Below are 16,080 nucleotides of genomic sequence, written 5' to 3'. Positions count from 1 at the left end.
GGCGAGAGCTATCCGACGATTGCCATCTGATGCAAATTTGTCAAGTGTTTTCTCAACTGAAATATTATCTGCGTAAAAGGTTTCTTAACTACATGTTAAAAAACTGACAAGATCGGATCCTATAGACTTTTCGGCGGGTAGAGTGTTGAATGAAACTATCGTGCTACATACTGGTTACGCCCTGATCATATGATATCATTATCAGCAGGTTTTGTTTCCTGTTTAAATTCTTTTACATGTTTTTTTACATAATATATCAGAAAGACAAAAATAGTGCTCTTTTACAAGTTTTCCAGTAGGATGATTCTTGTTTATTGTCCAATGTCTGGACTTTAATACATTTGACGAACTTAACTGATGGACAATATAAACTTTCATATTTTGTAATACAGCCAGATATGCAGTGGCCTAAAACAAATATCGTTATCGCAGTGTATTAGCAGTGTAATAATTATTTATAGGAAGTGCGTATCACGTACGATTGCTAGCTTAGCTTCATAACATGCTGTTCGTGCAACAAGTTAGGACGACTCATTGAACGCACGTTGTCGACGTTGTTGTGCATACAGTCCGTGACATTCCATAGAGTGCGGTTAGGTAGGCAATATGTATTTTATTACGCAGTGACCAACTGTATGCTTGTAATTGGCCATAAGCTAAATTTAGCTAATTGCATCTGCCACACTAAGTAAGTATCAGTAGGCGTGAATGTTACTACGATTACAATCGAGTTAACGGAGCTGACGAGTATTCAAGATCAAAAGAGCACTGACAACATACCATGGTAAAAAACGACAGTTTAAAAAAAAATCGACACTGAAAGGGGGGAGCGGTCGCTCCCCCTGCTCCCCCCTGGCTACGTCCCTGCCGTATAGCAAAAAAAAACCTGAAAAAATAATATCCTACCATAGTAAAGTGTAAAGTAAATAGCCTAACCACCTCGGCGGTTACGGATCTCACGTAACTAAAATTTCCCTGGCAACGTGCCAAAAAAATGTTAACAAACAGGTATTACACAGGGGATGAGCTCACAGTTGTTGGGAAGGTACCTGGGCAAATTCGCAGCACATGTACCGTGGTACAGTAGTTGGGTATAGGGTTAAACACTGCAGTTGTAAAAATGTACGCATAGTGCACGCTATTCATTGTTAGGCAGTCTAGAAACGGGGCTTTGCTGAACGTTGTTTGTTTCATAATATCGGAAGTTTTGTAAGTTGCACTTTTTAAAGATTGAAAGACAGATTAAATCTCTTTTCATTTTATAACATAATATAGCTACTTTAACTTGTCATTTTAAAATTTTCATCAGTTTCGTGACAATTGAAATAAAAAAGTTGTCAGTATTTTGCATCCTCAACTGCGAATTTTTTCATCGCCAGACATCGCAAAAAATGACAACAATTTTCGGGGGATTTCGCCCCAGGATCCCCACGAGGGGTTCTACCCCATGACCCCACCATAGCCCTAAGACGGGCCCCTGGACACCACGCCTTTATGCTCGCACGTTACGCGTGCTAGGCAGGCGAACACCGGCGGGAAATCGGCAGTGTGTTCGCGGGAAATTGAACAAGGTTTTCCAACACTGCTGAACTGTGCAGTTACTGTATGCATCATGTTCAAGGTTTTCACGGAGGCCTTTGAGGATATGAATGGTTAGTACAGTGTATATATGCTGCACTAATGCTGTGTGTAGGCCAAGGTTCACGAAGGACATTGGTTATATTTGCGCGCCGTAGACGTGTTTTTAGATGTTACGGAGAGTCAGGTTTCCATGGATATTAATCGAAAATGAATCTGAGTTTAACTGACGCTAAAGAAATGGATCGTCTTGGGCAGATTAACAAATCATTGCAAGTATAAATAAGTACAGGTAGCTCAGCTGTTAAAAAGAAAAGTTCAATATCGGTTTGCTGTTATCGGCTATTAGGCAAAATTTTACCGATACCGATATGCTGCCGATATTGCAAATATCGGCCGATACCGATATTGAAAACGATTATCGTAGCAACACTAGTATAAATAATAATAATAAACAAACATTTTCTAGTTAATACATTGATCGCCAACATTTGGTCCGTTTTGTGGTAATTTCAAAACTGCTATTCAATATTGGGGAACTGCTATGCAACAAAAATATTGTATAGCAATTGTCGAAATTTGTTGCTATGCAATTTTTTGGCCATAAGTCGAACACTGCATCCATCCCTCTCTCTCTCTCTCTTTTTTAATATTCCTACAGTCATATAATACCGTGCACAATGTTTGCTAATAATCCCCTAAAAAGGTGTTGTAAGCGTGTTTTACATATTTGATGATAGGATATGCAAAGTACAGTGACTCGATACTAGATTTCTTCACCTAAGGGGGATAAATTTCGCTTGTAGAATTTTGTGACGGTGTTACCTCTATCAAGGCTAAAGTCTTTATCAACCACATTCAAGTTTTTAAAGGAATACACATTTTGCAACATTTGAAATCATTTTAGCCAATGGAGTTGTTCTCTGATGTCCTCTGATGGTGTTTTCATGTGGAGTTTGTAGGTTGTCTAAATCATGGGACGCCGAGTATGTAATAGCATGGATCAATGAGGTTACTGCAGGGAATTTCGTTCAAATGGTAATCATTAACCCTGGTATATCGGTGATGATATCGACTTGAGTTGAATTCATTTTACGATGTCTTTCATTATGGAAGAATATCTTCGAAAGGGGGAGGGGGTCAGAAGGGTGGGGTCTGAGGGGTGGTGGGGTGAGTTGTTCCCGACAGTTATCTCCATCACCATTGACCAACGATGATGGTTGATTTGTATTTGTTTCCTTCTAATTACCCAATAATTAGGACCAACAAAATGACACCACGCACCCTGGACAGAATAACCGTAATTGTTTTTATCAAACTCAAACTCAATTTCAACTATTCGCAATAATAGTATAGCCTAATAAAGAGGCTGCAAAAAGAGGGAGAAAAAGAGAAGTTCTGTATAGATTTGTTGGAGCTGGAGATACATCCACACTCCATGATTGGAAGAATGCAGGACTCTTAGTTTAATAAAGACCCCCCCCCCCCCCGCTTCCTTTAACCAAAAAAATGGTTTGTTATTTCAGAAATGTCCTTATCCATTTCGTAATAAGGGGTTCAGTCACAATTTTGCTCTTACTGTAAACAGTTGGCAGAGAGTCTTAAGACGGCCCCATTCAAAGAAATTGCAGATTTGAGACTTAATCAACATTTTAGTACAATGCTTGTGGAATTCAACGGATGTGGGATTAAATCTAAATAATCCTAGGAGGGAAGCTGTTACTATTCAAATGTTTAACCTAACAGGGCCCGGTAATACTTTCATAGCTGTACGCACTATACTGTATCTCTTGCTGTTCGTGAAATAGTAACAACCGTCATGATCATATACGTTACAGTCTCGATATAAGTTAACTGGGATATGAGATCAATGGGATCAATGGGATCAATGGGATCATTGGGATCAATTGGATCAAAGTTGTTTGGTTTTCGTGCTCAGCAACTATCTTGACTTTTCCTTAAAAAAAGATGATATAGTTCGGTACAATTGCTTCATGGTAAAATTTGCGATGTTGGTGTTGTCGCTGTCGATGGTGCACCGAAATGAGGATTGTTACAATACCGGAAGAAAACTGTATTCGAATGTGACGAAATGTTGTATTTTTTGAAAGAAGGAAAACGTGTTAAAAATGACGCTGGATAATTCATTCCTCGGCGGAACGACATAGTGGCAAGGTCAAGGTGGGTAATGTTTCCTTTAATGATATTTTGAAGTATTATAACCGGTCCGGTATATGCCTAGATATATTTATTACAAGTTAAGTTTCAAATCCATATTTTAACAAAGAGGAAGAGACGGACGGACTGGCTGAGGGGGGGGGGGGGCGGACGATAGATAGATGGATGATTGATTCTGGACGGAAAAAGTATGCATCAAATTATGACTTGTCGGCAAGTCTTTTCTAAAAAAGAGTGGATGTATAATGTTGTTCCGTCGAAAGCTGTATCAACATTTCCAGGTATACGCATGGTACGAACACCTTTGAGGTAAGACTGAATATCTATAAATACTTATATGTCTATGTAGTCCCCATAATGCACATACTAGCTATAGCAATAAACAGATAAAGTATCTTATTGCTATAGTTCGTATAAGGAAGGTTGATTAAGGTTGATAGATAAGGTCTTGTTTGTTTGATACGGTCGGTGAAAGTACTTTATTTTCGTAGAATTTGTGGAAGCGATTTGAGCAATCGTCTGAGATCCTGTTAACTCTGTCCTGGTAACCGATCCAAACCCGTATTTTTACTGCTCTTGAAAAATTAATGTAGAAACATACGGCGCAGTACGTGTCTTATCGTCTGTAATCTATTGGGTATACGGTTTTAAATAAATACAGTTTTAATTAAAATGTAAATTAACTTTACTACCAGCAACAAAATCAGAGCTTAAAAACAGCCCTTAATTTCTTTCTTTTGTAATTTCAAGGTCCGTATTAAATCTCTTTACCCCTTCTCACATAACTGCTCCCCACCCCCCTCCCCCCGCCATAAAAGATGCACAACTACGTGATAGTTAGCAATGAATTAGTCTCTCCATGTAAGGAGTGTTCATAACTACTTTTAAAGGATTGGTTCAGGTGTTTGACATGTCTATCTTGTATGAAAGAGCTTAAAAGGACAAACAGAATAGTGAAGAAACTACCATGATAGCATTCTCCGTTAAGGAGATATGACATTTTGAAGATTTCAAAATTTCTTTGCAAATGACTGGTGTAGAAAGACTAACTGTGAGGGTGTGATGTCACATCCTCACTTCCTTAACATGTGTCAATATATTTCATTAAAAAATAATTACATTTTTTTTCACAAATCTAAAAAAATATAATCAAACATTCTTCAGATGTTAAATCTCAAATACTTCCCTTGACACATAAGAGATCTCCTGATGTATATTTTGGTTGTAAGTTATTAAATCTTACAAAATATTTTAATAAAATAACAAAGACCTTTCAGGAATGTGAGGATATGACGTCACAGCTAGTCTGATTTCAGCAGTTTCTACACAATCAGAGAGAACTTTAAACTTGAATATCTCCTAAACGGAAAAAGATATTTGAATAATTTCTTCACTATTGGGTTTCTTTTATTGTCCTCTTCCATATAAGATAAACATTTGTGACACCTGAACTATTCCTTTTAAATTGAATGGAATCGAATCGAATGTGAAATTATTCAAGGAATGGTCTTTTTTGGTATTGATATTTTCCATAAACCAATTCAAAAGGAGACCTTATCTATAATATTGGCGAATAAGGAGTACTGTTAATTGTGGTATTTTCATATCAACTTATATAATTTATCCAAAAGCATCGCTGGATAAAGAACTGGATTTATTTTACAAAAGTGTTCACTTAAATTCCGATCTTGTAACTTCCTTTATCTGTGTCATTCAACTCAAACTATCGTTGTGTACGGTATAGGCTAATGGGATCACAGTGAAGTACTATGTTAATGTCATCTCAGATACTACTTCAGAAACAGGGTTAAGTGTCCCTAGAGGTAAGGAAGGAAGCGATAAATGAAAATAAAACTTCAACAACTTGTGATATTTGACAGCAGTTTGTCACGTTGATTCATGGGAAGGGTATGTACACTGTATATGTCGTCTCCAACCACGGATACATTATCAAGTGACGATATTTCTATACCATTGTTGCAGATATAAGTGGAAAAGCGTCTTAAATTACTGAGTGTGTGCATTATATAAGAAACTAAATCTTCATTCTTCTTCTTATATTAATTTTTTTCTTGTAGTTATATGCATTGAAAACAAAATAAATGGTCGGAAAATCGGCTGACAGGGATAACAATCTTCAGCCTAGCATTATGGGATTGTGACAACTTCCCTACTCCCTAGTGTACTCAGTTATAGCGGTTTGGTTTATTAGAATACATGTGTATATTTACGATACCAGAATTATAGTACTTGAACAATACACGTACTCAATATAGTTTTATTTCATGTGAAGCCGTACCGTACTCATGGCTTTAAGTGTACTCAGTGTACTCGGAACAAGTCTGGTATATAATGTTGCGAATCAATGAATGTTGGTGCACTGTAAACAATAGTTAGTCAATATGACTAAAAAAAAAATTAGTCACAACGATGCCTCTATCGACCAGTTTCTTCTAGTCATTTGACTATATAACATTAGTTTTGTGACTTATAAAATCGAGTTTTCTGACTAATTAAAATTAGTCCTACTACGATGCCTCTATCGACCAAAGCTTAGTCCAGTGACCAAAAATATTAGTCATTGCAACTGTGACTACTTATTTAGGTCACAAGACTAGTTTAAGATTAAGTACTAATTAGTTAAGAAATGAGATAGCGACACACATTGTAAGTTTCATGGTAATTTTTATTAACATTCAGTATTAATGCAAAATGTGACAAATAAGCATTCCATTTAAAAGTCATCTCATAAAGAACAGTAACAAACACTAAAGGTTAAAGAACATTTAAAACTAAAATAAATATTTATGGGACAATTGGGAAAACTTATTTTTACAAAATTGTCAAAATCTTTTCTGACAAAACATCTTGAGAATACTTATGGGATTACTTTGAAATGCTCCTAAGCCATTAAGTTGGCAGTGTTCAACAGTTTTCAAACAATTAGACCCCCTGATGACCTATACCTACAATTTCTTAAAGACCCTCATTGTCCACTGACCATGCATCATTATGGGCTCCATCAGTTTCATCAAAATAGCAGCATGGAAGAGATGTGGACAGACAGAAAAAGGGAAAAATTGAGAGTACACAGCTCAAAAATAGAAGTTTAGCCAAATAAATTATCTTGATTAATATTTAAATATAAATATACATAACATATATTTAATATACACAAAATAATAATTAATATTTATAAATTTATTTATAAAAATAATACCCCATGTCAAATCAAATGGTATAAAAAGGCCTTGAGTAGCTCTATATGACCTTAGCTGTTAAAAAGGGCCAGAAAATATCCTTATAATCATCATCTCGAATTAGGAACTTGGAAGTGATATTATTCTGAGTTTCTGACCATGGATGTGATGGTACAATATTAATGCAGAACATGTAAGTTGAATATGTTATTATCCTTGACGCAACATTAGGGTGGAACAGAAAACAAAGTAGTTAAAACAATTCTAGAAGTACTTTATCACAAACTATAAGCATGTCTTGAATGGTAGAAAACTTACCTTTTAGGTCAATTTTTTGGGGTACATTTTAAATGAGGTCCCCACATTTAATCACACTAACCTCATTTAATGATTTTAATTTTTTCCAAGTACACTGAAGTCCATGTTAAAGACTTGCCCGATATATCGAACATCATTTGGCACTTTTCCTGAAGGAGAACAATCGAAGGGATGGATATAGACTCTAATAGGAGTATGTCACCTTAAGTGAGAGATGATTTTTTTTTTTTACATAACAAAATGATACTTTTTTATAGTCGTCACAATTTAAACCACAACATATTTCAATGCAATTATCATTTTTGGTCCATAAAAATGTCTTTTCAGAGATTTCAGTATGCACTGTGCAGTGTGTAAATACACATATGAGCAATACTGTGTAAGCAGTAACCAGGTCTACATCTGCAACAACATTTCCAGTCACCAATTTTGATAAGCTTGACCAAGTTGGGTGCGTTTATGATTCTTGCAGGTTTATTGGTATCCGGATCACAGTCCACTTGGTCTGGCTTGCCATACCTGCAGAAACATCATCCAGAGAAGGGTCAGCGGGGAGGGCTTTTTCGTCTCTGGCTCTGAAATGTGATGAAAACTACTTTTGTTTAGCTCAGCTGATTCCTCCCAAACTGACCTACAGGACATACCCCAATGTATTCCTGAACTGTTTGAAACATATTAAACTGATATTGCCTGTCACTCCAGTGCAACTGTTAAGTTACTTAGAATAAGCGAATAGAATTGAAGGTGTTCTTTTCCAAAACTGTATCATTGGGATTTGTAAACCACAGCCTAACTGTAACAGTATGTACAGTAGTCTAAAGGAAAGCTTACTAAAATGCTATCTAAATACACAGTTCACCTCAATAGCATATCAAGTCCATTTAAAGGTTTATGCATAGGTTGTTACAATGTATTAAAGACAGGTATAGGGGACAAGAGGTAAATAGGGGGCATAATTTGTGATAAAACGTTCAAATTTGTTGCTTGTCAAAGAACAACAACGTCAAATTACCTTATTCTCCATGGGTGGCAAGCACTGGTTCCTATAGTTACTACAGTAGATCTCCCATGGAAGTATCAGGATATCTATTTCTGCTGTCAGAGTTGTTTGGAATTTGTTGTTACCTCATCTAACCAGTTGAGTCCATTGATACCACAACCTTCAAAGTATATAGCTGTGAATGCTGAGGACTTGGCACATCAATTTTCTCTGAAAATTGACAAACAACAGAAAATTAATGATAGGCTGAGTAGGCTCAAAACTCCTTGATACACATATGCAGGAGCAGAAAATGCATACCTTTGTGGATTATTTGCTAAATAAGACTCAAAACATTCTCTGTCAAGGGTATTAGCACTCAGCAGCCACTCCACTTAGGATACAGAACCCTACAACATTGTGCTACAGCTGGTGTAGACTTGGTCTAGGAAGTAGGATACTTACATAGCGCCACTATGAACCTGAGGCCTAGGCCTAAGCTAACAACATTATGGGTATTTCATGCATTGAAACTGAGTTTTGTCCTTAGTTAAACACCAGGTACTTCCAACTTTAGCAAAAATAACCTAAAATATGAATACCATGTACTTTAGCCTACAAGAGCAGAAGGTAAGTACCACGCCGAAGATCTTCAGTAGAGTGCACGAAATGCAGACCGGGTTGGTGGTCGACGAAGTGTCTAGAAACTTGACGTATGCTAGCCTACACCACAGGCGCTCGTAACATTATAGAATATAGGCCTAGTATACTAGCTAATAATACACATTTATATAAAATATGTCATTATAAGTGTGTATTACTGCTACTATAGTACTATACATCTACGAGCGCATGTGGGCTACACTAGGTAGACTAAACTCCTAGCCTAGCTTCGTCCTAGCGTTAGCAACAGTTTTGCTTACTAAGGCCTAACGTTATAATTTTACCCATACTTTCCAGCCAAACATATCGCGGATATTCAAACCTTCCTTGAACAATATGTCAATTGTGTCAATTATTATTTATTAGAATTTCAGTTGTGATTGAACTTACCTAACTGACGACATTTTGAAACTGCTTCTGACAATTTGTTAAATGATTAAGAATCTTCTTATTTTGTTGATGGCCCTGTTCTATGTGCAGTTAGGCAATGGCCGCAATGTACGACGTACGACGTACCACGTACGTGCATACAGTATACATGTAATCGCCGGCCGTCGTCTGAATTTTTGATCTCTGATCAGCTGAGCATACGGTATTCTACGGTACGATGATTGGATAAAAATAATGACGTCATTGGTCAAAGCTGAAGGTTATAGAAAGTAAACAAACAGAAGACTAGAATATTCTCGTCACGCTTACATACATGACATGCATAGTGAGTGTCAACAAAGTTCGTACAAATTTATGTGACTAATTTATGTTAGTCGAACGACCATGCAAATTGGTCTGCAACTAACGAATTGGTAATGACTAGCTAACTCTAGTCACTGTGACTAGATTTTTGCCATTCGTGACTAACTAATGTTTACAGTGTGGTTACGTGTGTCCTGTCACGGTCTTATTAGTTCCTTAAAACGCCACAACAAGCGGCAACTCCCAAGTAAAAAAAAATTGGTCGTCACTGTGAAAAAAACACATGTTAAAGTACTGTCAATCAGCATGAAACTTATACTAATAAAAAACAATGGTTCCCATGTAAGTAAGGGTAAGTAAAGCGCATGCAATCCTCGCTCCCATTCCCATCCAGATTCCGCCCCGGGTCCTGTCAAGCATAACCAAGTACACGGAGTACCACTGGGAGACAGCGGAGTTATATATATAATCATCATCATCATCATCATCATCATCATCATCATCATCATCATCATCATCATCATCATCATCATCATCATCATCATCATCATCATCATCATCATCATCATCATCATCATCATCATCATCATCATCATCATCATCATCATCATCATCATCATCATCATCAACGTCATCATCATCATCATCACCGTCATCATCATCATCATCATCATCATCATCATCATCATCATCATCATCATCATCATCATCATCATCATCATCATCATCATCATCATCATCATCATCATCATCATCATCATCATCATCATCATCATCATCATCATCATCATCATCATCATCATCATCATCATCATCAACGTCATCATCATCATCATCATCATCATCATCATCATCATCATCATCATCATCATCATCATCATCATCATCATCATCATCATCATCATCATCATCATCATCATCATCATCATCATCATCATCATCATCAACGTCATCATCATCATCATCATCATCATCATCATCATCATCATCATCATCATCATCATCATCATCATCATCATCATCATCATCATCATCATCAACGTCATCATCATCATCATCATCATCATCATCATCATCATCATCATCATCATCATCATCATCATCATCATCATCATCATCATCATCATCATCATCAACGTCGTCGTCGTCGTCGTCGTCATCATCATCATCATATATTTTGTTCTTATGTTAACGGCTTTCAAAGTTGTTGTTTTTTCCTTATGTTTGATCATATATCTATGCTTTAGTAATAAGTATTGTATTCACCGTAAATTCTTCTATAAAACTTTTGAATACAGCTTAGTTTGATCAATTCCAATCTGGTTTTGAGTAAGTTTGGCTTGTTTTTGGTAAAATTGTTGATCGAACTGAGAAAGCTGATTTCAACAGCGTCCACGTGTCCCTATTTCGTTTCACTTCGCCCTCGTCAAATCGAGTCTTCTTCTTCTTGACCTTCTCCACATCAGGTAAACGTCATTCAGTTTTCAGTTGTCGATTTTGCTGTGAATTAGACAAAGGAAATCACGAACGAACTTCGATCAAAGAAGACCTCTATATTTGTCTGTCTGTCTGTCAATCTGTCTGCCTGTCTGTCTGTGACTCAGACCACCACAGACCACCACAGGCCGCACTATCTGCATTATCACCACCCTCCCCTCTTCGTCATGGTGTCGTCTTCCCCTTTCTGTTTGGTCTATCAAAGTTGGTCTCTTATGTTTTATTACAAAATCGAGGGAATGTATGTATTGTATGTATGTATTTTAGATCCTACTACTAGCAGGAACTCGTGAAGAAGCCATCATTGGCTTATCAAAGCCGCAAGCTGACCGAAGTCAGTCTCTTAGATTCATATTTTAACGTCCATGATAATGAATTGTCAATTGTCAACAACTCTGTAACTGGACGACATACATTAATCTTGGAGTGACTCGAACTCAATGTTTTAGGACAATTAATGGACAATTAATGTCATCACCGCCACTGACTTACATCTGCCAAATCTGACGCACAGAGAGAGGCATAAATTCCGTGAACAAATTTGCAAAGTCAAATCCTCCAAAGTTCAACGTTATTCTGTCCAATTTGACAAAGCATCTTATGACACAATCACTGTCGCCTATCCATATCCTACCATGTGGTGATATACGGTGATCTGCCACACTTATCGCTAATGACCACTATACATGTCTAACTGAACTGTCCAATATGTCTCAAACCGCTGTGAAGAGACTACGATTATGTTAAACTGTAGCGGTGTACTCCAGATCCCTGATTTAACTGTTCATTTGGTACAGATCTTGACAAACATTGCCAGAAAACGACAGAATAAGTGCAATACCCCATCACCTTAGGCAAATTGCACATATACATGATGTCATAATGATAAAACAACAGTTGTAAAACTCAGATATAACCGAAAACGCTGCGGAACGACTACGACACTTTTTAATGGAGGAATTATTAATAAATCAGTCCATTAAATACACGATCATATTTCATAATGTGACAGAACTAGTAGTACACACGGCATTACCGAAAGCGTCTTTTATCTGTTACTATATATCACGTGATGTCGCCTTTCTAAATTACGTCATCGGACATTGACAGTTCAGTTTAGACTGCATGTCGGATTATAACCGCTAAAACACGACCGATATTAGTTTATAGCACCAAGTCTTGATTCAAGAGTGTTAAGAATAGAAACAAAACAAGTTGAAAGACATTTCATAGTATGACATGATGATAACTAGGCTACATACCGCATAACCGTACGTAACCTACCCTACGTGTAATTATAACATATTCGTTTTGTAGTAATGTTGATATTGTCATACTTGTAATACGAGTACCACAACATAAGTACAAGTGCCACAACATAAGTACGAGAACAAAAAGAATTCCCATTGGTATAAAGCAGGGGTTCCCTAACTAGGGTGCATGAACCCCCAGGGGGTGCTTGAGTCCATCCCAGGGGGTTCGTGAGACGTTTCTGAAAGTCAAAACTAGAGTACTTTTCGTTGAACTAAAATCTGATTTATCATATAATTTAGTAATGTATAAAAGTCGTACCTATCGACAAACTCTTTTTTGCGTTCCGTACGCATATGTTGCCATAGTAGTATCGTACCGTGCATGTGATAAATAACTGAATTATGAAACAGACACAGGCTGTTATGCGTATTATAGTATAATAATGACTCAGATCGTGTCTCAATAAGTTGGGGGTTCGTTGACAACTCTGTCATCCACAGGAGGTTCATTGGGGGATTAAGTTAGGGAAACTCTGGTATAAAGTATATATGAAATCGAGTACGAGTATACAAGGCTGTAAAAGGGAGTTCTCGCACAGGTACTTAATCTTACAGTATAGTATATGTATAGTCAGATTTCAAAACTGTCTTGAGTACAAGCTGTATGAGTACAAAAACCGATACAATAATGATACGTTTTGTGATTGTCCTTCTGCCATGCTTTGGTGCAGTTTTTTCCCGATATTTCTGACATCATTTATATATTCATACTCCCCTGTTATTAATTAGTGTTCACGCCATGATATATCATGACCCCATGAGGCATCCGCGCCTTCCCCCCACCCCACCCAACCACCAACCCACGCCACCCCACCCCACACCATGGATGCCATTAGAGTAGCTCCTCACTGTCTGTCTATATACCTAACTTCTTTAACAAGTCAACATTATTGACCCAAAATTTGCTAGAAAGTTAAATTATGGTCAATACTGGAGAGCAAATATACCGCGATGGAAGTTCGTTGCCGCTAGGTTAGACCCATGTTACATTTTTCTCCCTCTTTCGGTTATTATGTAATTTCATGACGAAATTATCACTTCACTCGTGTCTGTGACATATTGTCAGCAACCTCTGCATTAACTAACAAACAACATGGATCTTATTTAAAATTTCAATTTTGGTCGCCAATTTCTGGTACGTGTTTTCCAAGCTTACATTTAGGGTTACTTGACATTCATTATTTCATCAAATAATAAGTGCCGATTTGTCATAAACCAGAAGTGCGCTCTTTGTTAATGAAAACTAATATATACATCTTCCCCCACATTTGTAATGAAAAAGTACCCTATTGATAAGGTGCAAGTGCGGTTTTGTTGAAATTTTAAACGTTATTTGTAAATAAACACTGTGAACATTAAAATGCTCCCATTTGTGGAATGGAATTAGCAGATATTTCATTTTATCAGGACTTATATCTGACATGCCCCTCAAAATTCAGGATCTCCCGCTGCTCCTCTAGATCTGTGCCCCTCCCCCTCCACCGCCTCACAGCCCGCATGCCATTCCTATTCCATCGTCCCGAGTAACAGTGAGAAAACATAAACTTATTTTTTCAAGACATCATTCGCAAACAGTCCGATCTAAGTAAATAATCAAATTACATCCGTTACAACCAACTGTTTTTAGATTCACCTACCGAGAATAATTATAGAATATGACTCTTTCTTGATAACATTGTAACAATTTTCTTTTTCTTCCACGTTTTGGGTTGTATAATTCTCCTTTCCTTCGATCATATATTGGTATTCGCTGCTACCTTAATGAATTGGCTATAATTTGTAGTGGACAAAATGTTTGCATCAAGTTGGGTAATATTTTCATTTTTCAAATCTTGTCATAAGTTGTTTTCTTGCTGTGTTTGATCGTTTGTTCACCACGTGACTTTAAAGCAGTATACTGGTATAGGATAAAAGGTTCACGGTATATCATGTCACAGCACTACGATCTGGGAAAGCGCCCTCAAGTATTTTATTGATTGCTTGGCGTGTTGAAATAATTTGATGCTAATTATTTAGCCAAGCTGTTGTTGTTGTGAATCTTTAAGTATTGCGTAATAATGTTATTGTTAATAGAGTTTCGGACTTCGACATGAAGTGTATTAAGTAGTACCGGACGAGGAGGTGATGGGTTCAGGTGGGTGTAGGGGGTGGTGGAGTGGGTCATGATGTAAAATCCATAATATTCTCATCTCACTCCTTTCATATTGCTCATTGTATTTCGTGTGAAACGAAATCAGGAGAACCACTTCATGTTTCCGTTGCTTTTGGTATATAATGTGATTCTGTCGAAGGAAGGAGGAGGGAACATTAATGGTGCAACGAAATTTTGTGTAGTGTCGGAGCAAGTCTAGCCCTCCCTCACCCATCCCCTACCCCCCCCCCGCCCCACACACGTACTCCCTTCATGTCTCTGTGGCTTCGGCATGGATTTCGGGTGAATGTTAAGTGCATGGACAGAGACTGGACAATTAAAGGATGATGCTTTAACATCTCTCTTCCTGATAAACAAATCGAGAAAAAAAACTTGAAGACAAACCTGGAGCCTCGTTTTGTCCATAATTGTTCCCTTATTTAGTTACAGAAGAGATATGTTACGAATATTTCCCATATGACCCAACCGACAGTCGACAAGAGCCAACGAGGCAACGAGGGACGCGAGAAAGTAGCCATAGGTTAAAGAAAGAGTGTGAACTTGATTTACGAGTTTAAAAGCGATATGCAAAAATGGACGCATATAACTAAAATAGAGCGCATTTAGGCATATTTTAGTTGGGGGGGGGGGGGGGGTTACTGCTGTTGTTAATTCGAAAATACATATAGATATATGTAGATTATGTAGAATATAGCATCATTGGATTTGCTGAGCGGAATGAGAAGTGGGTTATGTGTACACAGTGTGTGTGTGTGTGATATTGGGTTGTGCGTTATGAATTTTGTGTATCTTGTTGTGTGTACGTTACGATGTGGTGCTCCCTCTGTTGCAATTGGGGTGATTATGCAAGAATAGCGTTATGTGTGTTAGTTGTATATCTTGTTGCGTGGAAGTGAATGTAATTTTTTTTTTATCTATATACAACTCAGTAGAATTTTGTATTCTTTTCGTAACCTTCATCCTTGTTCTTCCCCCTCTTGTTTTATAAATAATTGATACATCGCCTTGTACAATCAACCCAAATATAAATGTTGCATAATTGACTACACATGGAATCGGAGCGGTGATCTTTGGGAATACAAGTCCTGTGTCACAAGATATAGGCGAAATAGAAAAGCCTATATTCAGGGGGGTAGGAAGCTTCCAAAAAGTGGGGGGGGGGCAACATTAGAGGGGCACTTTCTTATTCCCCAACCACCAGTCGTTATGCTAAAAAACCGATACACACCGGCCATATCACTTAAATATATATGTGTTAGTATGCTATCAATACTATTATGGTGGACGTGAATAATTAAAATAAAATATTAAAATTAACAAAGGCTTAAGATATCCAAGATATCCACAGTTCTTCATCAAAGGGGCACATTTTATTTGCCAGTAGGGCACATTTGCTATGTTGGAAAAAGTGTGTGTGTGGGGGGGACGTGCCCCCAGTACCCCCCTCCCCGGCTCCTACCCCCTGCCTATATTGATATATAAGTTTGATATTTATTCTCATGCGAAAAC

The 16,080-nt window shown here is 37.4% G+C and overlaps 1 protein-coding gene and 1 long non-coding RNA gene across 2 annotated transcripts in view; one reads left to right on the top strand and one right to left on the bottom strand.

Annotated features, from left to right (window-relative positions):
• The first annotated feature begins 3,493 nt into the window (after positions 1 to 3,493).
• LOC139962881 (glutamate receptor ionotropic, kainate 2-like) overlaps positions 3,494 to 16,080 on the top strand; it is a 139,402-nt gene continuing 126,815 nt past the window's right edge. Inside the window, exon 1 of the mRNA XM_071963266.1 lies at positions 3,494 to 3,759. The gene's annotated coding sequence lies outside the window, so the exon portion shown is untranslated. The remainder of the gene's footprint in view (positions 3,760 to 16,080) is intronic.
• Positions 6,281 to 9,788, bottom strand: LOC139962824 (uncharacterized). Its single transcript, XR_011791377.1, has 3 exons — positions 9,307 to 9,788; positions 8,287 to 8,484; positions 6,281 to 7,849 (listed from the first exon to the last, which is right to left on the bottom strand). It is a non-coding gene; the product is annotated as an uncharacterized lncRNA (long non-coding RNA).

The sequence above is a fragment of the Apostichopus japonicus genome, chromosome 21 (assembly GCF_037975245.1).
Source record: "Apostichopus japonicus isolate 1M-3 chromosome 21, ASM3797524v1, whole genome shotgun sequence".
Taxonomy (NCBI): Eukaryota; Metazoa; Echinodermata; class Holothuroidea; order Aspidochirotida; family Stichopodidae; genus Apostichopus; species Apostichopus japonicus.
This window is presented reverse-complemented; position numbering and strand designations above follow the sequence as displayed.